General features: G+C 41.4%; 1 protein-coding gene across 1 annotated transcript in view; it reads right to left on the bottom strand.

The window, feature by feature from the left end:
* The window catches only part of LOC124712318 (vanin-like protein 3), a 158284-nt gene extending 136343 nt beyond the window's left edge, over nt 1-21941 (bottom strand). Inside the window, exon 1 of the mRNA XM_047242612.1 lies at nt 21862-21941. The gene's annotated coding sequence lies outside the window, so the exon portion shown is untranslated. The remainder of the gene's footprint in view (nt 1-21861) is intronic.
* Between the last annotated feature and the right edge of the window lie 2463 nt (nt 21942-24404).

Below are 24404 nucleotides of genomic sequence, written 5' to 3'. Positions count from 1 at the left end.
TCGTTTGCATGTCACTGCATCTTCTGCCTGTCGGTTAAATTTCGTGTCTGTAGCACGTGTTCTTCGTGGTGTACCAATTTTAATGGCCAGTAGTGTACTTGCCCTCTGTAAGTGGTTATTGCACGCTGAAACCGAACATAGGCGGTGGTCACATTAATGCGACTGGACCATGTATATACGTAAAAATCGTTGTTGGCTATCATTCTTGATTTTGCAGTTTTAATAACCGCCTATGTAGTTCTGAGATTTTACAAGAAGTGGCACGTGTACCCTTTCTGATATCCATTACATATCCCTGTTTTATTCGAACTAGTGTTAAACTGTTACGCCTGTCTCCGTAGCGGGCGGAACGCGAGTTCGATTAGCTAAGACGACAGCATTGTTTATCTAAGGAGGGAGCAGGGCAACTGAGGTCCCCTGCCCGTCATTGGGTGCACCCTTGACGTAGAGCTGAAAAGACAACAAAGACTCTTCTTTAAGTCGTGCGGCAAAGCTTTTCTGGAAGATATTGTGAGGGAAAAATCATCACAAGCTGCAAAAAAGCTTTATTATTTTGGAGCTAGGGTCGACAATAAAGTCATTGTCTGGTAGATATCGAAATTTAAAAAGAAGTGATTGAGTGTACCACATGTTTACATTTTTAAAAATTGTGTAATCTATAATAAAGAGTATTAAAGATTAGATTATGAACATCAGTATCTAGGTCATTTGCTCCTCTGTTAAAGTTGATTAACATTTCCGGCTTTGCACCATCATTAGATCTAAAAAATCGGAGAATATAAACAAAAAGATGTCATTAGATTTAGAAAACAAGAGGGTGCGGTTAACGTGAACAAGTCTTTCTGGCAGGCCGATGTAGCCGAGCGGTTCTAGGTGATTCAGTCTGGAACCGCGCGTCCGCTGCGGTCGCAGGTTCGAATCCTACCTCGGGCATGGATGCGTGTGATGTCCTTAGGTTAGTTAGGTTTAAGTAGTTCTAAGTTCTAGGGGACTGATGACCTCAGATGTTAAGTCCCATAGTGCTCAGAGCCATTCGAACCATTTTGAAGTCTTTCTGAGTAGTCAATCTTCTGACCGGTTTGATGCGGCCCGCCACGAATTCCTGCGTCAACTTTTGCTTCCTAGAGTAGCAATTGCAATCTACGTCCTAAATTATTGCTGGATGCATTCTAGTCTCTGTCTTCCTCTAGAATTTTTACTCTCTACAACTCCCTCAAGTACAATGTAAGTATTTCGCTGATGCATTAACACATGTCCTGTCATTCTGTCCTTCTTGACAGTGTTTTCCTTTCCTCGCCGCTTCTCCGAAAAAATTTTTCATTCCTTACATTATCAGTCCATCTAATTTCCAATATTCTTATGTAGCACCACATCTCAAATGCTTCGATTTTCTTATGTTCCGGTTTTCCCACAGTCCATGTATCGCTACTGTGAAGTGCTGTGCTCTAAGTATACATTCTCAGAAATTTCTTCCTCAATTTAAGGTCTATGTTTGATACTAACAGCCTTCTTTTGGGCAGGAATGCCATTTTTCCCAGTGCTGGTCGGCTTTCTGTGCCGTCCTTGCTCCCATCATCATGCGTTATTTTACTGCCTATGTTTTGGTTGGCAGGAGAGCCAACACCGTGTTACTATAGGAGGCCGAAAGGCACGCGTTTTAGCTCACGCAGGCTGGCGTGAGGTCTGGAACAGGACAAGGAAATTAGAATTTAGAAAAACGGACGTAGCTGGTGGAATACTTAACTTTAATCCATTAATGGTGAACGTCGGTCTGGACGGTACATTATTCACAATATCAATAGTAACTGATAATGGCGCCTTGCTAGGTTGTAGCAATTGACGTAGCTGAAAGCTAAGCTAAACTATCGTCTCGGCAAATGAGAGCGTATTTTGTCAGTGAACCATCGCTAGCAAAGTCGGTTGTACAACTGGGGCGAGTGCTAGGAAGTCTCTCTAGACCTTCCGTGTGGCGGCGCTCGGTCTGCAATCACTGATAGTGGCGACACGCGGGTCCGACGTATACTAACGGACCGCGGCCGATTTAAAGGCTACCACCTAGTAAGTGTGGTGTCTGACGGTGACACCACAGCCTACATAGCATAACTTCTTAACTTTGTCTACTTCGTGGTTTCCAGCTGTTTTCGTTTCTTTTAATTCTCATTACTTAACCTCTTTCTTCGATTTACTCTCAATCCATATTCCTGTATTCACTTTCTCAGGATAGCAATGTCATCAGCGAATCTTATCATTAACAACCTTTCACATCGAATTTTAATCCCTCTCTTGAACCTTTCTTTTATTTCGGTCATTACTTCTTCGATGTATAGGGCCAACAGTGTGGGCGAAGCGCTGCATCCTTGTCTTCCAGTATTATTGTTTCCTCTCGGTTCTTGTACATATTGTACATTATCTGTGCTTCCCTATAGTTTACTTTTATTTTTCTAAAAATTTCGAACGTCTTGCACCATTTTACGTTGTCCAACGCTTTCCTAGGCCGATAAATCCTATGAATTATGTGTATTGAGTTTTCTTCAGTCTTGCCTCCATTATCAACCGCAACGTCAGAACTGCCGCTCAAGTGCTTTACCTTTTCTAAATCCAAACTGATAGTCACCTAGCAGATCCTCAATTTTCTTTTCCATTCTCGCGTATATTATTCTTATCAGCAAATTGGAGGTATGAGCTGTTAGGCTGACTGTGCGATAATTCTTGCGCTTGTCGAATCTTGCTATCTTGGGAACTGCGTGGATGATGTTGCTCCGAAAGTCAAATGGTACTTCGCTAGTTTCATACAGTCCACATACCAACGTGAATAGTCGTTTGGTGGCTATTACCGCCACCAAAGATTTTAGAAACGGAGAAATGTTATCTATCCCTTCTGCCTTATTTGGGCTTAAGTCTTCCGAAGCTCTTGTAAATTCTGCTTTAATGCTGGATCCCGTACCTCTTCCCTATCGATTCTGGTTTCTTCATTTATCTCGTGATCAGACTAGTGCTTGCTCCAAAGAGGCCTTACAGTGCACACTTTCCTCCGATTCACTCTCTCCTCTGCATTTAACAGTGCAGTTCTCAGTGCATTCTTAATAGTACCGCCTTGCTTTTAATACCGAAGGTTGTTTTTTCTTTTCTGTGTGCTGAGTCAGTCTTTCCGACAACATTTTCCTTACATTTTTAATGCAGCCATTTCGCCTTAGCTTCCCTGATCTTCCTATTTACTTCATTCCTAAGTGACTTTTAGTTGAAACTTCGTGACACATTACAACTCTGTGCCGGACCGAGACTCGAACTCGGGACCTTTGCCTTCCGCAGGCAAGTGCTCTACCATCTGAGCTACCCAAGCACGACTCACACCCCGTCCTCACAGCTTTACTTCCGCCAGTACCTTGTCTCCTACCTTCCAAACTTTACAGAAGCTCAGATGGTAGAGCACTTGCCCGCGAAAGGCAAAGGTCCCGAGTTCGAGTCTCGGTCCGGCACACAGTTTTAATCTGCCAGGAAGTTTCATATCAGCGCACACTCCGCTGCAGAGTGAAAATCTCATTTTGGACTTTTAGTTCTCTGTTCCTGACTTTTCCTGAACATTTTCGCATTTCTTTCTCTCGTCGATCAAATGAAGTAGGCATATTTATTCTGCTAACCGTAGTTTCTTTACAGCTACCTTCATTGCTCTTTTGTCTTTCTTTCCAACTTCTGTGATTACCTTTTTTAGAGTTGACCGATCTGCTACTCAGCAATTCCTTATTGCAGTATCTGTAACCTCAGCGAACTTTAAATGTGTCATTTGATTCTTTAGTACTTCCGCATCCCAAATCTTTGCGCATTGATTCTTTCCAACTAGTCTAACTCCAACGTACGCTTCATCATTATTGTTTTAAAATTGTTATCTAAATCCATATATATACCTGGGTACGCTTTACAATCCAGTATCTGATCTAACTGGAATCTTCCCATATCTCCCGGCCTTTCCCAAATATACTTCCTCCTCTTGTGATTCTTGAACAGAGTATTTGCTATTACTAACTGCAGACCTCAATTAATTTTTCTCCTCTCTCATTCCTACTACGAAGTCCATATTCTCCTGTAACACTTTCTTCTACTTCTTACTGTCAAAACTGAAATCTAACAGACATCTTCACTTGAGCTGATCTAAAAGTCCCTGTTAAGATACTCATCTATCAAGTACAAGGAGCTTCCTACCACAAAGTATTCCAAACTCTATTTAAACCATGCTTTATCTGAAACCGATCTGATTTACATGGTGGTATGTCACGCGCATTCTCGAGCAGAAGCGATTGACACAAAAAAATCCATCGCGATGAATACGCACTTGATACTGGATGGCTACAGAAGTACAGTACCTGACGAAGAAGGTGAACTATCGGGTGTCGGTGTAACTTCGTACACATCGACACAAGTGGCCGGTGTGTAAATGATTGGAGTTGCAATCCTCTGTGACAGGTAGAACAGCCGCCAGAAGACATTAATGTTGTTTGTGTTTAGCATTGTTACCAGACGTGGTTGGGTATTTAAGGGGCGTGAACAATGTCAGATGTCCGCCCCCGTTAGCTGAGTGGTCAGCGCAGCGGAATGCCACGCCAAGAGGCCCGGGTTCGATTCCCGGCTGGGGCAGTAGATTTTCTCAGGGATTGGGTCTTATCCTCATCATCATTTCATTATTCCGACGCGCAAGTCGCCCAATGTGGCGTCGAATGCAATAGGTACTTGCCCTCGGTGGCCGAACTTCACCGAATGGGGGAACTCCCGTCCCACACTGCCGTGCGCTGATTTCCATTTCCACAATGTCAGGTGTTGAGTGACTACTGGGAAGGACACAGCGATACCGTGTACTCCTGTGAGACAGCGTTATCAGTACCTGACGGAGTTTGAAAGTGACCACATTTTGGGTCTCCATTTGGCCGGATGGTCGAATCGTGAAATATCCAAATTTGTGGTGCGTAAAGATGTGACATGGCTCATTGGTCGATTGCTTGGGAGCCTTGGGACAGGTAACTCGTGATCTGCGCTTCTATCGACCAATTCTGACGTCGAGAGAGGAGGATACTCGTATTGTGCACCAAGAACATCGTAGACCCTTCTGATCTGCGCCTGCCATCCGGAAACAAGTAATGGACTCCCAGCAGCCGGCAAGTGAATTACTCTCCAGTGCGTAGGCTACCGTTAACACAACAACACACACGGCTGCATTTGGAGTGGCATCGTGACCGCGAAGCATAGTGTGCTAACGAATGGAGTCTCATTGTGTTCAACAATGAAATCGCGGTTCTGCACAGTCCCATACGGTCATCGTCGGCGAGGATGGCGGCGACGTGAGGAGATATCCGATTCTTGCAAGGCTTTGGAGAGGCACAGTGGTATTGCTCTTGGCGTCATGGTTTGGGAAGCCTTCGGGTATGACTTCAGACCACGGCTGGTAACGAACAAGAGGACTCTGAAGGCACAACGGCACTCACTGACATTCTGCACCGTCACTGTTACCTGCAAGGCGACAGAGTCGTGATGCCATTTTTCAACAGGATAACGTTCGCCCACATATGGCATGTGTCTATATGATCTGTCTGCGTGATGCTGAAGTATTACCGTGCAAAAATATCCCAAGATCTGTCCCTGATAGAACATGTGTGGGACCAGTTCGAACGTCAACTCTGTCGCAGTGCCAACGTCCAGGACATCGAGGACCAATTACGACAGTTGTGGGCCAGCTTGCCACAGTAGAGAATAGGAGGGCTTTATGACACCATTCACAACCGCTTCAATCCACGCATTCAGGTCAGAGAGCGGTGCTACTTGATACCGGTAAGCGGGCTGATACTGACAGGTTCTTTGTAAATTTGACTCGATTTAGTAATCACAGCAGTAACATCACATTCATCCCAGTTTCATTTCGTTTCCTCCTACCTTTCTAGGAGCTTAACATTTTTTGCCAGGCAGTATAGAAGTGACACAAGGATATACTGTCCGTGATGGACCAGAAACTTATCGTAGCGTACAACTGGAATACAGCGTTGCGAAATGAAACACGCCATTAGCAAACTGATGTTGTAGGACTGGTGTTCTGCAATACTGTTTGACTGCTTTAGATGGCAGTACGTGGAGATGTAGCATTTTCTGTATTTAATCAATTTAGTGCTAGTGAGCTGACAAAATTGTGTGTGCAGCATGCAGAATGTATCCAGTACTTCTAAAAACTACAAAGGAGATCAGATTACCAAAGCGTAATATCAAATGTTTGCTTAACAACCGACAAATATATTGCCTGTATACTCCGATATTTCGACAAGTGGACACACACACACACACACACACACACACACACACACACACCCTAAAAACTGTTACTTTCAGGTGTTTGTATAAGCTGCACTATTCACATTGCGACTCGTTCATATAGCAGTCGTAGCATTCTACCTTTTTTCGTTTCGTGAAGTGCACGGAATATTTGTGGAGCGTTTTTCAGACGGTAGATTACCATAGCTTACTGGATTATCTGCGAAATCCAGAATGAGATTTTCACTCTGAGAGTGAAAATCTCATTCTGGAAACATCCCCCAGGCTATGGCTAAGCCATATCTCCGCAATATCCTTTCTTTTAGGAGTGCTAGTTCTGCAAGGTTCGCAGGAGAGCTTCTGTAAAGTTTGGAAGGTAGGAGGCGAGGTACTGGAGGAAGTAAAACTGTGAGGACGGGGCGTGAGTCGTGCTTGGGTAGCTCAGTTAGTAGAGCACTTGCCCGCGAAAGGCAAAGGTCCCGAGTTCGAGTCTCTGTCCGGCACACAGTTTTAATCTGCCAGGAAGTTTCATATCTGAGAAATGTCTGAGGTTACTGATAATGTTGTCTACAGGGTCATTAGTATACAGCATGAACAACGAAGGTCCGAAAATGCTTACCTTGATCACTCCTGTCGTTACTTATACATACATCAATGACTCTCCCAGTAAAGATAACTAGCTGCTTCCTCCTTACCAAGAAAAGGTCAATTCCTTCACAAATTTCGCTTGGTATTGTATACGATCGTGCTTTTGAAAATAAGCGTAGATGTGGTACGGAGGCTAATACTTTTCGGAAATCTAAAAATACTGTATCTACCTGACTACTTTGATCCATGGCTTTCAAGACGTCACGTGAAACAAATGAATTAGGTTGCACATGATCGATGTTTCCGGAACCCATGCGTGCTGACATGGAAAAGGTCCTTTTCTTCGACATACCTCAGTACAATTGAGCTCAAAATATTTTCTAATGTTCTACAACAAATGGATGTCAATTCGACGGTAGTTTCCTGCATCACTTCTACTACTCTGTTTGTAGAGTGGTGTGACTTGTAAATTCTTCCAACCATTGGCAAGGTTTTTCGTTCTAAGTGTTTGTGGTAGATTATCGTTTAAAGATCGGTTAACTGAACCATAAGGTAGGCACAGAACCGGATAAGGATTCCTTACAGCTCTGGATCTTCGATGATTTGTAGTGATTTCAGCTATTTCCCGACACCAATATACTAGTAAAAATATGGTTCAAATGACTCTGAGCACTATGGGACTTAACATCTGAGGTCATCAGCCCCCTAGAACTTAGAACTACTTAAACCTAACCAACCTAAGGACATCACACACATCCATGCCCGAAGCAGGATTCGAACCTGCGACCGTAGCGATCCCGCGGTTCCAGACTGAAGCGCCTAGAACCGCTCGGCCACACCGGCCGGCGAATACATTAGTATCTACAGGGTGATAAGAAAAGTTTGTAAGTGTGTTGCAGCGTGGGTTGTGCTGAGAAATAACTATTCAGAAAATATTCGCCATTCCTGAGTTAATTAGCATTGAGTTAGCCAATCAGGCAGTTGCGCGGGCAAATTCAAGCGACCTGGCAGACGCGGTGTCGCCAAACTTGTTCTTCGTTGGTTTCCTAAAGTCAAACACGACAGCGATACAAAAACTGGACAGAGGGTGAGTGGTCTAGTGTTCTGTCATCTATGCAATGACAACAGCAAACTTCAATGCTAAGTAAGTCGGAAACAGCGCAACATATCGATTTTTTTTCAGCATTTATTTCTCAGCACAACGTACCTGCAGCATCCTTACAAGATTTTCAGACTGTTTCCGACCATCCTGTGTTTCACACATCATTGTAGTTCTGCGATAATTAAATAATGGTAACACCCATGGATTTTCCTTTCTAAAGTAACACTTGAAAACTGAGCCCAGCATTCATGCATATGACGAAGAATTTTCTTGGGATTTTGTGATGTGCTGAATATATAGTCACTGAAGGGTTCACGCATTTCCCTCTTCAAAACCAACTGCGTTTCATTCAGCGTCTTTCGATCTGTAACCCTATGATTTGTTTCATGCCTATTACGCATCAGTTTCTGTTTCTTTAGAAGTATATTTACAGTAACTGTTGTTGTTGTTGTGGTCTTCAGTCTAGAGACTGGTTTAATGCAGCTCTCCATGCAACTCTATCCTGTGTAAGCTTCTTAATCTCCCAGTACTTACTGCAACCTACATCCTTCTGAATCTGTTTAGTGTATTCATCTCTTGGTCTCCCTCTACGATTTTTACCCTCCGCGCTGCCCTCCAATACTAAAATGGTGATCCCTTGATGCCTCAGAATATGTCCTAACAACCGATCCCTTCTTCTAGTCAAGTGGTGTCACAAATTTCTCTTCTCCCCAATTCTATTCAGTACCTCCTCATTAGTTATGTTATCTACCCATCTCATCTTCAGCATTCTCCTGTAGCACCACATTTCGAAAGATTCTATTCTCTTTTTGTCTAAACTATTTATCGTCCACGTTTCGCTTCCATACATGACCACACTCCATACAAATTCTTTCAGAAACGACTTCCTGACACTTAAATCTATAACAAATTTGTCTTCTTCAGAAACGCTTTCCTTGCCATTGCCAGTCTACATTTTATATCCTTTCTACTTCGACCATCATCAGTTATTTTGCTCCCCAAATAGCAAAATTCCTTTACTACTATAAGTGTCTCATTTCCTAATCTAATTCCCTCAGCATCACCAGACTTAATTCGACTACATTCCATTATCCTCGTTTTGCTTTTATTGATGTTCATTTTATATCCTCCTTTCAAGACTCTGTCCATTCCGTTCAGCTGCTCTTCAACATTTCTTCCAAGATGGCCGCCGAGTAAGTGACTCCAGAAACTATTTCCAGAAAGTTAAGTGATTTAGACAGGAATATAATTTAGTTTAACACCGACAACAAATTAAATACGTGCATTAGTGTATCGTTTAGTCTTGCCGTTAAAAGTTTCACTTTTCTTTGCGTATTTTTTCAGAAAACACGAAAAGATCTAACTTCGCGAAGTCGCGTTTAGGCTTAAATTTTGTAAACGTGTTTGTTTCTTGTTTCACGGGTAATTTGACTAGTTTCTTGCTAACAAATAAGTAAACTACCGAAAATAGCGTATAACTTCATTGCTTTAATACAGATTTCAGAAAAACAGCGTAACCTTATATTAGAAACTTGCTTATATACATTTGTTTATAGGCCTAATTCTCGTAACGTTTTTGGGGAATCAAACTTAAAGTATCTCGTTTAATTGTCGTTTTTTTCATTCCATCGAGTGAAATATATAATAAATAGCGTATACCTTCATTGTTTTAATACAGATCTCAGAAAAACAGCGGAATTTTAAGTCAGAAACTTGCTTATATACATTTGTGAATAGGCTTAATTCTTGTAACACCTTTTTTGATTTTCGGTAATTTAATTGATTTATTCTAGCTAAAGTATTATTTTTGCCATGAGTGAGAAGTGCCTGACTTGCGTAGAGTTGTTAATTCCGGGGTTTGGTGTGATGGATGCAGTAGTTTTTTTCACTAGGGGGACTGCAGTGGCGTGGGTGTCGGGAAAGTGGATCAGGCTCATCAGTGGTTATGTAGGATTTGCAGCAGAGATAGGAAGATAGTGGAACAGGAGGGGAAAATTGTTGCCCTTCAGGCTGAGCTAGGTCAGTCTAGGGAAGATCTGGACAGGTTAAGGAGGGAAAAGGGCAAAGAGAGGTGGGAAGCAGCAACAGGTAACAGAAGGAACAGACCTAGAACTAAGTCTGACAATTTTGTGGTGAATGTCAAAAATAAGTTTGACCTGTTGCTTCAGTTAGAAACTGATGAGCCTCAAGCAGAGGTAGGTGTAGACAGGACACAACAAACTTTCAATAGGAAATTGAAAAAGAATGTAGGAAAGTCATCGAAAAGGAAGAAAGTTTTGTTGTTAGCCAGTTCTCATGCCAGAGGTGTAGGCCAACTTCTGCAGGAGGAATTAGGGCCAGAATACCAGGACGCAAATTTTTTCAAGCCAAGTGCTAGTCTGGATCAGGTGACAGAGGATTTATGTTCACTCTGTAAAGGATTTACCAGGGAAGACACCGTGGTTATTGTGGGAGGGCCAGGGAACAGTATCGACAGAGATCCTGGGTACAGTATAGAGTGTGACCTGGTAAAGATTGCGTCGGCATCGAGACACACCAATGTTGAATTTGTATCTGTCCTGAGACGCCATGACCGACCTCATTTGAACTCTTCTGTTGGGAGAGTTAAGTTGGAGTTGGAACGGCTGCTTGGGTCAGGTGCGGGGGCTCATATTGGTGTGGTTCCTGTTGATTCTCTCAGTAGGTGGGACTATACCAGGCACGGCCTACATCTCAACAGGAAAGGGAAGGGTAAACTGGCTGGGGTAATAGCAGGAAATTTAAGGGGGGGAGGCACTGCCATGAATGGTAAAATACCAGTGGTTACAGGTGTTGGAACAGCACCTTTTTTAGGATAGGTAAGACAGAAAGATGTCAAGTTCTACGAGAGGTCAGGATTGAAACAAATCTTCAGTTTAGGAAAGAAATTAAACAGCACAATTCTAGCACATTGGATCACCAATCACAGCTGTCAATTATAAATTTTCACCAATCACCAGAAATTTTATCTCCACCAAGTTGTATCTCAGTCCTAGGTAATTTGCATTGATGAATTAAAGTCACCCAACCCAGTTGACATAATCTGCCTCTCTGAACACCATGTGACCACTGGTATAGGAACTAGGCCTAAGTACAATGAGAAACTCAGACAGGAGAGTACTGCAAATGTTAGAATAAGGGAAGGTTCTCATAAAAGTATAATTAAAAAAAATGTAAGTATATTTCATCAAAATATTGGGAGCTTAAAGAATAAAATAGATGATCTTCTGGTTTGTTTAGAAGATTTAGAAGTTGAGGATGAAATAGATATACTATGCCTGTCTGAGCATCACACTGTTACTGATATAGATCAGGTAAATGTAAGTGGATATAAGCTCTCTGCACATGTAACTAGAGAAAATATGGAAAAAGGAGGAGTTGCCTTAAATGTCAAAAGTTATCATTGTGCAAAAAGTATAGAAACAAAAAAGTTTTGTGTAGAGAAACATACAGAAGCATGTGCCTGTGAGCTTAAATTAAATAAAGGCACATTTATAATTGTAACTGTATATAGGTCCCCATCGGGAAATTTTCATCTATTTCTGAAAAATTTGGATTCCTTGTGCTATCTGTCAGACAGGGGGAAGCAAATTATTATTTTTGGGGACTTCAATGTAGATTCTATGAAAGAGGGTAATAGGAAAAATGACCTTGAGGTATTACTCGGTTCTTTCAATTTGACACCCGTTATTGATTTTCCTACTCGGGTGGTAAAGGATAGCAGCTCACTGATAGATAACTTCTTTATAGACCAAGATAAGTTTAACCAGATGAATGCTCAGCCTGTTGTGAATGGTCTTTCTGATCATGGTGCACAGCTAGTTACAATATATGACATAGCTCCATTCAGCAGTACTAAACAGTCCTCCAAAGTAGTACGTTCAGTCAACGATTTAACAATTGCAAATTTCAGGGAAAGCCTACAGCAGTTAGACTGGGATGAGGTGTACCGCGAGCCTGATGCCAATTTAAAATATAATTTATTTCATGACACTTTTGTAAATGCATTTGAAAACTGCTTCCCCAAGAAAATAGTTAAATATACTCGTAAGAAACCATGTAACAAACCATGGCTTACTAAGGGTATAAAAATATCTTGTAAACGGAAAAGGGAAATGTATCTGACAGCAAGAAAGTGTAGTGACCCAGAAACTATCAAATATTATAAAAACTACTGTGCTATATTAAGAAAAGTTATTAAAAAGTCCAGAAGTATGTGTATGATGTCTGAAATCAGCAACTCTGATAATAAAATTAAAACAATTTGGAATATTATTAAAAGAGAAACAGGTCAACCAAGAGCACAGGAAGACAGTATTACCATCAAATTGAATGAAAACTTTACGAACATTAAGTCAGAAGTTGAAAATATTTTTAATAATAATTTTCTAAATGTTGTGGATATAGCACAATACAGGTGTTCATTAGAAAATGCTAGGCTGTTAATGGAAGAGGTCATACCTATGCAATTTGATACAATTGAAATCTCACCCACTTCTCCCTCTGAAATTAGGAAAATAATGAACTTGCTTAAAAGCAAAAAGTCACATGGAATTGATGGCATTTCCAGCAAGATACTAAAAGCTTGTTCTCAACAGATAAGTAAGATTCTCAGCCACCTGTGTAATAGCTCTCTGGAACAGGGCATTTTCCCTGATAGACTGAAATATGCTATTGTTATACCTTTGCATAAAAAAGGGGATAGATCTGATGTCAACAATTATCGTCCAATCTCCCTTCTAACAGCATTATCCAAAATTTTTGAGAAAGTAATGTATTCAAGAGTAGCTTCACATATCTGTAAAAATGAAGTGCTAACAAAATGTCAATTTGGTTTCCAGAAAGTTTTTTCAACGGAAAATGCCATATATGCTTTCACCAATCAAATTTTGAATGATCTGAATAACCGAACACCATCCATTGGGATTTTTTGTGATCTCTCAAAGGCTTTTGATTGCGTAAATCATGAAATTCTGATAGACAAGCTCAAGTATTGTGGCATGAGTGGGACAGTGCACAAATGGTTTAATTCGTAGCTAACTGGAAGAGTGCAGAAAGTTGAAATAAGCAGTTCTCATAATATGCAACGATCAGCACATTCCTCAAACTGGGGAACTATCGAGAATGGGGTTCCACAAGGGTCAGTCTTGGGTCCTTTGTCGTTCTTAATATATGTTAATGAGTTGCCATTCTATATTCATGAAGAGGCAAAGTTAGTTCTCTTTGCTGATGATACAAGTATAGTAATCACACCTGACAAACAAGGATTAACTGATGAAATTGTCAATAATGTCTTTCAGAAAAATTACTAAGTGGTTCCTTGTAAACGGACTCTCACTGAATTTTGATAAGACACAGTACATACAGTTCTGTACAGTAAATGGTATGACGCCATTAATAAAGATAGACCTTAATCAGAAGCATATAGCTAAGGTAGAATATTCAAAATTTTTAGGTGTGTCCATTGATGAGAGATTAAATTGGAAGAAACACATTGATGATCTGCTGAAACGTTTGAGTTCAGCTACTTATGCAATAAGGGTCATTGCAAATTTTGGAGATAAACATCTTAGTAAATTAGCTTACTACGCCTATTTTCACTCATTGCTTGCATATGGCATCATATTTTGGGGTAATTCATCACTGAGGAATAAATAATAATCAGAATAATAGCTGGATTCCACCCAAGATCAGCCTGAAGACATTTATTTGAGGATCTAGGGATATTCACAGTAGCTTCTCAGTATATATACTCTCTTACGAAATTTGTTATTAACAACCAAACTCAATTCAAAAGTAATAGCAGTGTGCTTAACTACAATACTAGGAGAAAGGATGATCTTCACTATTCAAGATTAAATCTAACTTTTGCACAGAAAGGGGTGAATTATACTGCCACTAAAGTCTTTGGTCACTTACCAAATAGTATCAAAAGTCTGACAGATAACCAACAAGTATTTAAGAAGAAATTAAAAGAATTTCTGAATGACAACTCCTGCTATTCCATAGAGGAATTTTTAGATGTAAATTAAAAAAAAAGAAAAAAACGAAACAAAAAATTATAATTTTTTTTAAAAAAATAAAAAGACAAATAAAAAAGTTGTTATATTAACTTAATTATGTTGTTAAATTAACTTAATTATGTCATGTATTGGAAAATTTGACTCATTCCACATCATTACGAAATATCGTATTCATGATCCATGGAACTAGTACTAATCTAATCTAATCTAATCTAATCCAATCCTTTGCTGTCTCTGACAGAATTACAATGTCATCGGCGAACCTCAAAGTTTTTATTTCTTTTCCATGGATTTTAATACATACTCCGAACTTCTCTTTTGTTTCCTTTACTGCTTGCTCAGTATACAGATTGAATAACATCGGGGATAGGCTACAACCCTGTCTCACTCCCTTCCCAACCACTGCTTCCCTTTCATGCCCCTCTACTCTTATAACTGCCATCTGGTTTCTGTACAAATTGTAAATAGCCTTTCGCTCTCTGTATTTTACCCCAGCCACTTTCTGAATTTGAAAGAGAGTATTCCAGTCAACATTGTCAAAAGCTTTCTCTAAGTATACAAATGCTAGAAACGTGGGTTTGACTTTCCTTAATCTATTTTCTAATATAAGTCGTAGTGTCAGTATTGCCTCACGTGTTCCAACAAAACATTTCAACGGAATCCAAACTGATCTTCCCCGAGGTCGGCTTCTACCAGTTTTTCCATTCGTCTGTAAAGAATTCGTGTTAGTATTTTGCAGCCATGGCTTATTAAACTGATAGTTCCCAAGGCTGTCAGTAGTTCTAATGGTATTTTGTCTACTCCTGGGGCCTTGTTTTGACTTAGGTCTTTCAGCGCTCTATTAAACTCTTCACGCAGTATCATATCTCCCATTTCGTCTTCATCTACATCCTCTTCCATTTCCATAATGTTGTCCTCAGGTACATCGCCCATGTATAGACCTTCTATATACTCCTTCCACCTTTCTGCTTTCTCTTCTTTGCTTAGAACTGGGTTTCCATCTGAGCTCTTGATATTCGTGCAAGTGGTTCTCTTGTCTCCAAAGGTCTCTTTAATTTTCCTGTAGGCAGTATCTATCTTACCCCTAGTGAGGTAAGGCTCTACATCCTTACATTTGTCCTCTAGCCATCTCTGCTTAGCCATTTTGCACTTCCTGTCGATATCATTTTTGAGACATTTGTATTCCTTTTTGCCTGCTTCATTTACTGCATTTTTATATTTTCTCCTTTCATCAGTTAAAATCAATATTTCTTCTGTTACACAAGGGTTCCTACTAGCCCTTGTCTTTTTACCTACTTGATCCTCTGCTGCCTTCACTATTTCATCTCTCAAAGCTACCCATTCTTCTTCTACTGTATTTCTTTCTCCCATTCTTGATAATCGTTCTCTAATGCTCTCCCTGAAACTCTCTACAACCCTTGGTTCTGTCAGTTTATCCAGGTCCCATCTCCTTAAATTCCCACCTTTTTGCCTTTCCTTAATCTATTTTCTAAGATAAGTCGTAGTGTCAGTATTGCCTCACGTGTTCCAACAAAACATTTCTACGGAATCCAAACTGATCTTCCCCGAGGTCGGCTTCTACCAGTTTTTCCATTCGTCTGTAAAACTGACTGGTTTGATGTGGCTCTCCACGAATTCCTCTCATGAGCCAATCTTTCATCTCAGAGTAGCACTTGCTAAGTCCTCAATTATTTATTGAATGCATTCCAATATCTGTCTTCCTCTACAAATTTTATTCTCCACAACTCCATCTAGCAATATGGAGGTGATTCTCTTTGGCCTTAACAGATATTCAGTCATCCTGTCCCTTCGCCGACCGCGGTGGCCGCGCGGTTCTAGGCGCTACAGTGTGGAACCGCGCGACCGCTACGGTCGCAGGTGCGAATCCTGCCTCGGGCATGGATGTGTGTGATGTCCTTAGTTTAGTGAGGTTTAAGCAGTTCTAAGTTCTAGGGGACTGATGACCTTAGAAGTTAAGACCCATAGTGCTCAGAGCCATTTTTTAACCTGTCCTTTCTTTTTGTCAGTGCTTTCCATATATTCCTCTCTATGGCGATTCTGGGGAGAACTTCCTCGTTCCTCATCTTAGCAGTCCTCCAAATTTTCAGCATTCTTCTGTAGCACCACATTTAAAATGCTTCGATTCTCTTCTGTTCCCGTTTTCTCACAGTCCATGTTTCACTACCATACAATGCTCCAAACGTACATTCTCAGATATTTTTAACTCAAATTGAGACCTATGTTTGACACTAATAGATTTCTCGTGGCCAGGAATGCCATTTTTGCCAGTGCTAGTCTGCTTTTTTTGCCTTCCTCGCTCCGTCCATCGTGGATTATTTTGCTGCCTAAGTAGCAGAATTTCTTAACTTCAACTACTTCGTGATCCCCAATTCTGATGTTAAGTTTTTCGGAATTCTGATTTTTGCAACTTCTCATTACGATTGCCATTATTTGATTTATTCTAAATCCATATGTTTTTCCGAAAGTTTGATGGTATTTTTTTATGTATATAGACTGAAACGACGACTGTAAACATGTGCCAAGACCGGGAATCGAACCCGTGTCTCCTGTTTACTAGACAGGTTTGTTAGCCACTAAGCCACCTTACATAGCGATTCACACAACTGCGACCGAGCGAGGTGGCGCGGTGGTTAGACACTGGACTCGCATTCGGGAGGACGACGGTTCAATCCCGCGTCCGGCCATCCTGATTTAGGTTTTCCGTGATTTCCCTAAATCGCTCCAGGCAAATGCCGGGATGATTCCTTTCAAAGGGCACGGCCGACTTCCTTCCCCGTCCTTCCCTAATCCGATGAGACCGATGACCTCACTGTCTGGTCTCCTTCCCCGAAACAACCAACCACACAACTGCACGGATCAGCCTGCCACGCCTCTCTCCTCGATCCAGATTCTCACTGCCGTCCCAGCCTACTTTAAATCCCCCCTGAACTGAATTACCGAGGCTCTCCATGTTCTGGAATAGCATGTCAACATCGAGTGTAAGTGAGGGATCCAGCCTGGAATACAGGCGAAGGTACTTCTACAAATGAAATGACACAACTTTAGAGACGTCACTGCTCTCATACAGTATGAGACCAGTAAAGTCTCTAAAGCTGTGTCATTTCATTTGTATAAGTACCTTTGCCTGGATTTCAGGCTGGATCTCCCATTTACATCTGATGCTGAGCTGCTATTCCAGAACCCCCATTTACGTTCGATGCTGACATGTTATTCCAGAAAATGGAGAGCCTCGGTAATTCTGTTCGGGTGTAAGGGAAAATTTAAAGAAGGCTGCGGCGGCAGTGAAAATTTGGATCGAGGAGAGAGGCATGCCACGCTAATCCGTGCTGTTGTATAAACTGCTGTGCCAAGGTGGCTTAGTGGCTAACGCACCAGCCTAGTAAGCGGGAGACCTCGGTTCGATTCCTGGCCTTGCTACAAATTTTCACTCGTCGCTGCTGTTTATCCACATAAAACTACATATGTATGAGACCAATATAGTTTCTGAAGTTGTGTCTTTTCATTTGTAGTCTGATAATATATCGCCAGTCTCATACATCCTACATACGAAACAGCCATTTTGTTGCCGCTTCTCCCAATGATTTATAGATTCCGGTGGAAGGTTATATAGATCGTCTACCATATTTGATCTTAAGTCTTCCAAGGCTTTTTTTAAATTCTGACTCTAATACTGGATCCCCTACCTCTTCGCTGTCGACTCCTGTTTCTTCGTCTATCACGTCATCACACAAGACCCCCTCATAAAGGCTTTCAGTGTACTCTTTCCATTTATCTACTCTCTCTTCTGCATTTGACAGTAAAATTCCCATTGCACTCTTAATGTTACCGCTCTTGCTTTAATCTCACCGAAGGTCGTTTTGACTTTCTATATGCTGAGTCAGTCCTACTGACAATCATTTCTTTTCCGATTTCTTCACACTTTTCATGCAACCAGTTTGCCTTAGCTTCCCCGCACTTCCTAGTTCAAAAAAATGGTTCAAATGGCTCTGAGCACTATGGGACTTAACATCTGTGGTCATCAGTCCCCTACTGAAACCTAACTAACCTAAGGACATCACACACATCCATGCCCGAGGCAGGATTCGAACCTGCGACCGTAGCAGCCGCGCGGCTCCGGACTGAGCGCCTAGAACCGCTAGACCACCGCGGCCGGCCGCACTTCCTAGTTACGTCGTTTCTATGTGGCTTATATTTCTATATTCGTGGACTTCCCTGAACGCTTTGTACTTCCTCTTTTCGTCGATCAGCCTAAGTATTTCTTCTGTTACCCATAATTCCCTCGGATTACCATCCTTTTACCTGTGTTTATGTTTCCAGTTTCTCTAATTGTCCTTTAGATGTCCATTCCCCTTCAATTGAACTGTCTACTGAGCTATTCACTATTGCAGTATCTAAAGCCTCAGAGAACTTGAAGCGTATCTCTTTATTCCTTAGAACTTTCGTGTCTCCTTCTTTCAGCATTAATTCTTCCTGACTGGTCTCCTGAACTTCAGCCTGCTCTTCATCATTACTAAATTGTGAGCTGAGTCTATATCTGCTCCAGGGTGCGCCTTACAATCCGGTATCGGATTTTGGAATTTCTGCGTGACCATGACGCGTCCTAACTGAAATCTTTCCTTACCTTCCGGCCTTTTCGTAGTATACCTCCTCTTGCGATTCTCGAACGAATATTCGCTATTACTAGCTGAAATTTACTGCCAAACTCAATTCGTCTTTATCCTTTCTCATTGCTACTACCACGCGCATACTATCCCGTAACCCCTTCTTCTGTTTTTTCCCCTGCAACCATGTGCCAATCCCCCATGACTATAAGATTTTCATCTCCCTTTACGTACTGAATTATCCGTTCAGTATCCTCATATATTTTTTAGATGTCTTCATCTTCTCCTTGCGTCGTCGGCATGTATACATCTACTATTGTTGTCTGTGTTGGGTTGTTGTCGATCTGATGAGGAAAACCCTATCACTGAACTGTTCAACTCTGCCCTATCTTGCTATTCATAACTAATCCAACTCCTGTTATAAGGTATTCTGTTACTGTTGATATTACCCCGTACTCACTGACCAGAAATCCCTGTCTCCTTTGCAGTTCACTTACTTTTTGTTCCATTTGACATATTTACCCTTCTCCATCATCCCAGAAAGTTTGTAACATCATCACGAAGTCACCCCATGAATGTTTTACGACATGAACTACATCCTTACTATGAGTCTATGGATCCAAAAGTATGTCTAATCTAATCTGAAGGCCGCGCAGGGTATCCGAGCGGTCTAGGGAGCCTTGTCACGGTCCGCGCAGCTCGTCCATCGGAGGTTCGAGTCCTCCCTCGGGCCTGGGTATGTGTGTGTCTTGTCTTTAGCGTAAGTTAGATTAAGTAGTGTATAAGCTTAGGTCCCATAAGACCTTACCACAGTATAAAAAAAATAATCCGTAGGAAAAAGAGGGATCAATAGTTTTGGAAGGCATTGCTAGTGTTTGTGACAGGAAGGGACAGACACAGGACTATGGGAAAGAGGTAACCATACTATAGAATCAATACAAAGATTAATAGAAAGGGCGATAGTGCTTGATTTTCATGCGGTGTCATTTGAGGAGACGTGACGGTAATTGTCTGTGCTGGTCAAACTGAAGCATCATTAGTATTTATGAACAACAGTATTTTTCTAACGTAAAAACATTATTTTTTAACGTGGAATATCGATGTTGAGGATGTATTTCAACCATTGACAAGAGCAGACGATATTATTATTTTTCTTTGGAATATTTTAGTGGAAAATTTATTTAAGTAATAAGTTGTATAACGTATAAGTTATGGTGGCAGTAAGTCACAACATATCCCTGAAAATCCTCAAAACGGTAAAGTAATAATCACAGACTTACAAAGCGTTCTGAAATCAAGTAGTTACAGAAGTTAGTACAAGATAACTGGTAAATACATCCCAGACGCAGTAGATCGCTGCCACCAGGCAAAGACAACTGGTCAAATTACAGAATTCATATAGATCAAACTCACTGTAGCATTAAACACATGGACAAAGGATTTCGACTAGCGTAGATGGAATGAGCAGCAGAAGACATGAAACTCCCATACACAGATTACATGCTGAAAATAAAACGACAAGCAGTTCTCTCGTAACAGAATCAATGGAACGAAAGTCAAAAAGCAAGAGATGAAATCTATGTAAGTATAAAGCCATTCATATCAAGACAGAGATGGTTTTTAAAGTTCTCAAACTCAAGGAATGAGAATACGTCTCAGTTATGTCTTCCCGCATCCACTTACATAAAATCTTCGTGCTGGATATACACTACTGTCAATGCGATGACGAACCATTTAGTGGTCTAAATCACATCCTGTTTCAGTGCAGGCGCTATGAGAAAAGCAAAGTCGAATTTATAAGGGAGCTTTCGAGATTCGGTCACTACCTGCCACATTGCGATATCTCAGTTCCTTGAAATAAAATCAGAAGTGGATATGACGCCATAACCAGGTTTATAACACAATATAACATAAAAAAGGAATGATGGACGTTGAAATTAAATGAAGCATACAATTAAATTTTTTAATACAAACAAGGGTTAACGGTAAGCTTATATCTAGTAGTGTAATTGAATATACAGGGGATTCAGCTGCCCTTACCAAAGGGTTTTATGTAAACCGCAACACCTCCAAATTTCACACTCTTATTCTCTTTCTATCTGCGCACGAACTATTAGTCCTACAGAGAAAGTGCGCAGGACTTTTTTGTAGGAAATGTAACGTAGTTAAATTTTTTAGTGGGATACGTTTTCCCTGGAGGCCACAGTATTCGAGTTATTCAAGAAAAACTCATTTGAAGGTTACTATTGTGCGTTTTCTCGAGTAATTCGAAAGCTGCGGCCTCTAATGAAAACGTATCCCAGTACAAAATTTAGTTGTATTAAATTTCCTACAAAAAGGTCCTATTCACTTCTTGCTGTTGGACTATTAGTCTGCATGTAGCGAGGGAGAGAACTTAAAAATCTTACATGTGGCATTCGAAGGCGTAATGGGCTGCAGAAACCCTATAGGTAGGGGCACCTGAATCACCCTCTAAATAACAACAGTTCGAAGGAAAATTAAAGAAAGCGTGCCCTGAATATTACTTCGATATTTTTGTAGATACTTTTAAATTGTGACGCCGAAAAAGTATGCATGCTAGAAGCCGTAAGTAAATTAGTAAAAAAGTTACATATTACATATTTATTACTGAAATATCCATGCAGTTTGGGTGGGGTGTCATCTTTGAAAGCTGTTTATGTTAAATATGTGGGAGCAAATTCACTGAGACGTATACAAAAGAAATCAACAGAATTCACAGTTCAACAGTTTCTGGCACATTGATTCGCAGTGAATATCCTCACATGACAACAGAAAGACCTGATGAACCTCTGACTTCCAGATGTACAGTGACGTAGCGAAGAGGCTACAAGGTAATCGGAATATGTTATGAAGTTTTCCATGTATTTCACTGTCTCGTTTCTGTACGTGTACCATGAAAGTACAGTTATTTGCAAACAATCGTGAATGGAATTTGTAATGTGGTAAGAAGGCAGTTAAATAATTCGATTATTTCAAACAGTCTGTTCTTTATCTGGACGTGTCACGTTCATATTTTAGTAGGAGAAAGAGAAACCAGTAACTACGGAAAGAAAGACATAACACAGCATACCGCACTGCTGTTGTTGGCGATACGAATAGACTGGCGCAGGAATCAATCAAAGTACGAATATTTGCTTTACGCATGCGATCTTGAGATATGCGGAGTTGTCAAACAGAAAGATAGTTAAATCGCAGTTCATACCTGAGAGGGCTGTATAGGCTGGCTGTCGCTTCCGCAGAGGTTCCAGCTAGCTGCAGCGGACTGATGCCTCAACAGGCCGGCCCGGGGTTTATATGGTGTGGTACATGTGAGCCCTCCCCACCTCGAGTTCGCGGGACGGCACCGGAGGCGGGGAAGTCCCCCGTCGGCTGGAGCCTGATCACGGTGCTGCGACGCGTCGCTGGGAAGGCAGAGCGGTGACCTTGCAGTACGGTCGCCTGGCTCTGCCCTCGCGCCGTACCAGGATACTCTGTTGTAAGTCTGCACACGCAAACCGACGGTTGCGCGGGTCCCGTAGCACTGCGGAACCGCTGTTTCGGAATACACTCAGGTAGATATAGTGATCAGTGTGCTCTTAAGCTGCGGCTGCAGTGGCACCGGCGCCAGGAAATACCGCCGACGACCGACATCGGCCGATGACAACCGATTTTGAGTCAGTACGCCAGCACTGCGCTGTTTCACAAGGAAGACTTTGACTGCGAGATCGCAAGTTCGGTTCTTAGTACGTGTTGTGTTAACAGTTATGGTTTAATAGGTAGCTGTGGTGTAGAGGTAGCGTATACAGTTCGCAATTACGTGCGAGGATAAGGTCCTACGTTCGATACCAAGCAATTCTTACATTTGACAGTGCTGCCAAAGCCGATTCACTAAACACAGCCTTCCGAAATGCCTTCAACAACAGAAGACGAAGTAAATATTCCAGAATTCGAATCGAGAACAGCTGCCGACATGAGTAACGTAGAAGTAAATATCCTCAGAGTAGTGAAGCAACTCAAATCACTTAATAGAAGCAAGTCTTCTGGTCCAGACTGTATACCAGTTAGGTTCCTTTCGGAGAATGCTGATGCATTAGCTCCATACTTAACAATCATATACAACCGTTCGCTCGACGAAAGATCCGTACCCAAAGACTGGAAAGTTGCACAGGTCACACCAAAAAATGTTCAAATGTGTGTGAAATCTTAAGCGACTTAACTGCTAAGGTCCATAGTCCCTAAGCTTACACACTACTTAACCTAAATTATCGTAAGGACAAACACACATACCCAAGCCTAAGGGAGGACTCGAACCTCCGCCGGGACCAGCCGCACAGTCCATGACTGCAGCGCCTGAGACCGCTCTGCTAATTCCACGCCGCCAGGTCATACCAATATTCAAGAAAGGAAGTAGGAGTAACCTACTAAATTGCAGGCCCATATCGTTAACGACGATATGCAGCAGGATTTTAGAACATATATTGTGTTCGAATATTATGAATTACCTCGAAGCTAACACAGTCAACATGGGTTTAGAAAACATCGTTCCTGTGAAACACATCTAGCTCTTTATTCACACGAAGTGCTGAGTGCTACTGACAAGGGATTTCAAACTGATTTCGTATTTCTGGATTTCCGGAAGGCTTTTGACACTGTACCATACAAGCGGCTCGTAGTGAAATTGCGCGCTTATGAAGTATCATTTCAGTTATGTCACTGGATTTGCGATTTCCTGTCAGACAGATCACAGTTCGTAGTAATTGACGGAAAGTCATAGAGTAAAACAGAAGTGATTTCAGGCGTTCCCCAAGGTAGTGTTATAGGCCCTTTGCTGTTCCTTATCTATATAAACGACTTGGGAGACAATCTGAGCAGCAGTCTCCGGTTGTTTGCAGATGACGCTGTCGTTTATCGACTAATAAAGTCATCAGAAGGTCAAAACAAACTGCAAAACGAGTTAGAAAAAATATCTGAATGGTGCGAAAAGTTGCAGTTGAACCTAAATAACAAAAAGTGTGAGGTCATCCACATGAGTGCGAGAAGGAACTCGTTAAACTTCGGTTACACAATAAATCAGTCTAATATAAAAGCCGTAAATTCAACGAAATACCTAGGTATTACAATTACGAAGAACTTAAATTGGAAAGAACACATAGAAAATGTTGTGGGGAAGGCAGACCAAAGGCTGGGTTGTATTGGCAGGACATTTAGAAAATGTAACAGACCTACTAAGGAGACTGCCTACACTACGCTTGTCCGTCCTCTTTTAGAATACTGCTGCGCCATGTGGGATCCTTACCAGATAGGACTGACGGAGTACATCGAAAAAGTTCAAAGAAAGGCAGCACGTTTTGTATTACCGCGAAATATGGGAGAGTGTATCACAGAAATGATACAGCATTTGGGCTGGAAATCATTAAAAGAAAGGCGTTTTTCGTTGCGACGGAATCTTCTCACGAAATTCCAATCACCAACTTTCTCCTCCGAATGTGAAAATATTTTGTTGACACCGACCTACGTAGGGCGGAGCGATCACCACGATAAAATAAGGGAAATCAGAGCTCGTACGGAAAGATATAGGTGTTCATTCTTTCCGCGCACTATACGAGATTGGAATAATAGAGAATTGTGAAGGTGGTTCGATGAACCCTCTGCCAGGCGCTTAAATGTGATTTGCAGAGTATCCATGTAGATGTAGATGTAGATGTAGATTTAGAAGACAGGAAAAATATTAACTGCTAATGACTCACCATGCGCATCAGGAAGGTG

The sequence above is a fragment of the Schistocerca piceifrons genome, chromosome 8, assembly GCF_021461385.2.
Source record: "Schistocerca piceifrons isolate TAMUIC-IGC-003096 chromosome 8, iqSchPice1.1, whole genome shotgun sequence".
Lineage (NCBI taxonomy): Eukaryota > Metazoa > Arthropoda > Insecta > Orthoptera > Acrididae > Schistocerca > Schistocerca piceifrons.
This window is presented reverse-complemented; position numbering and strand designations above follow the sequence as displayed.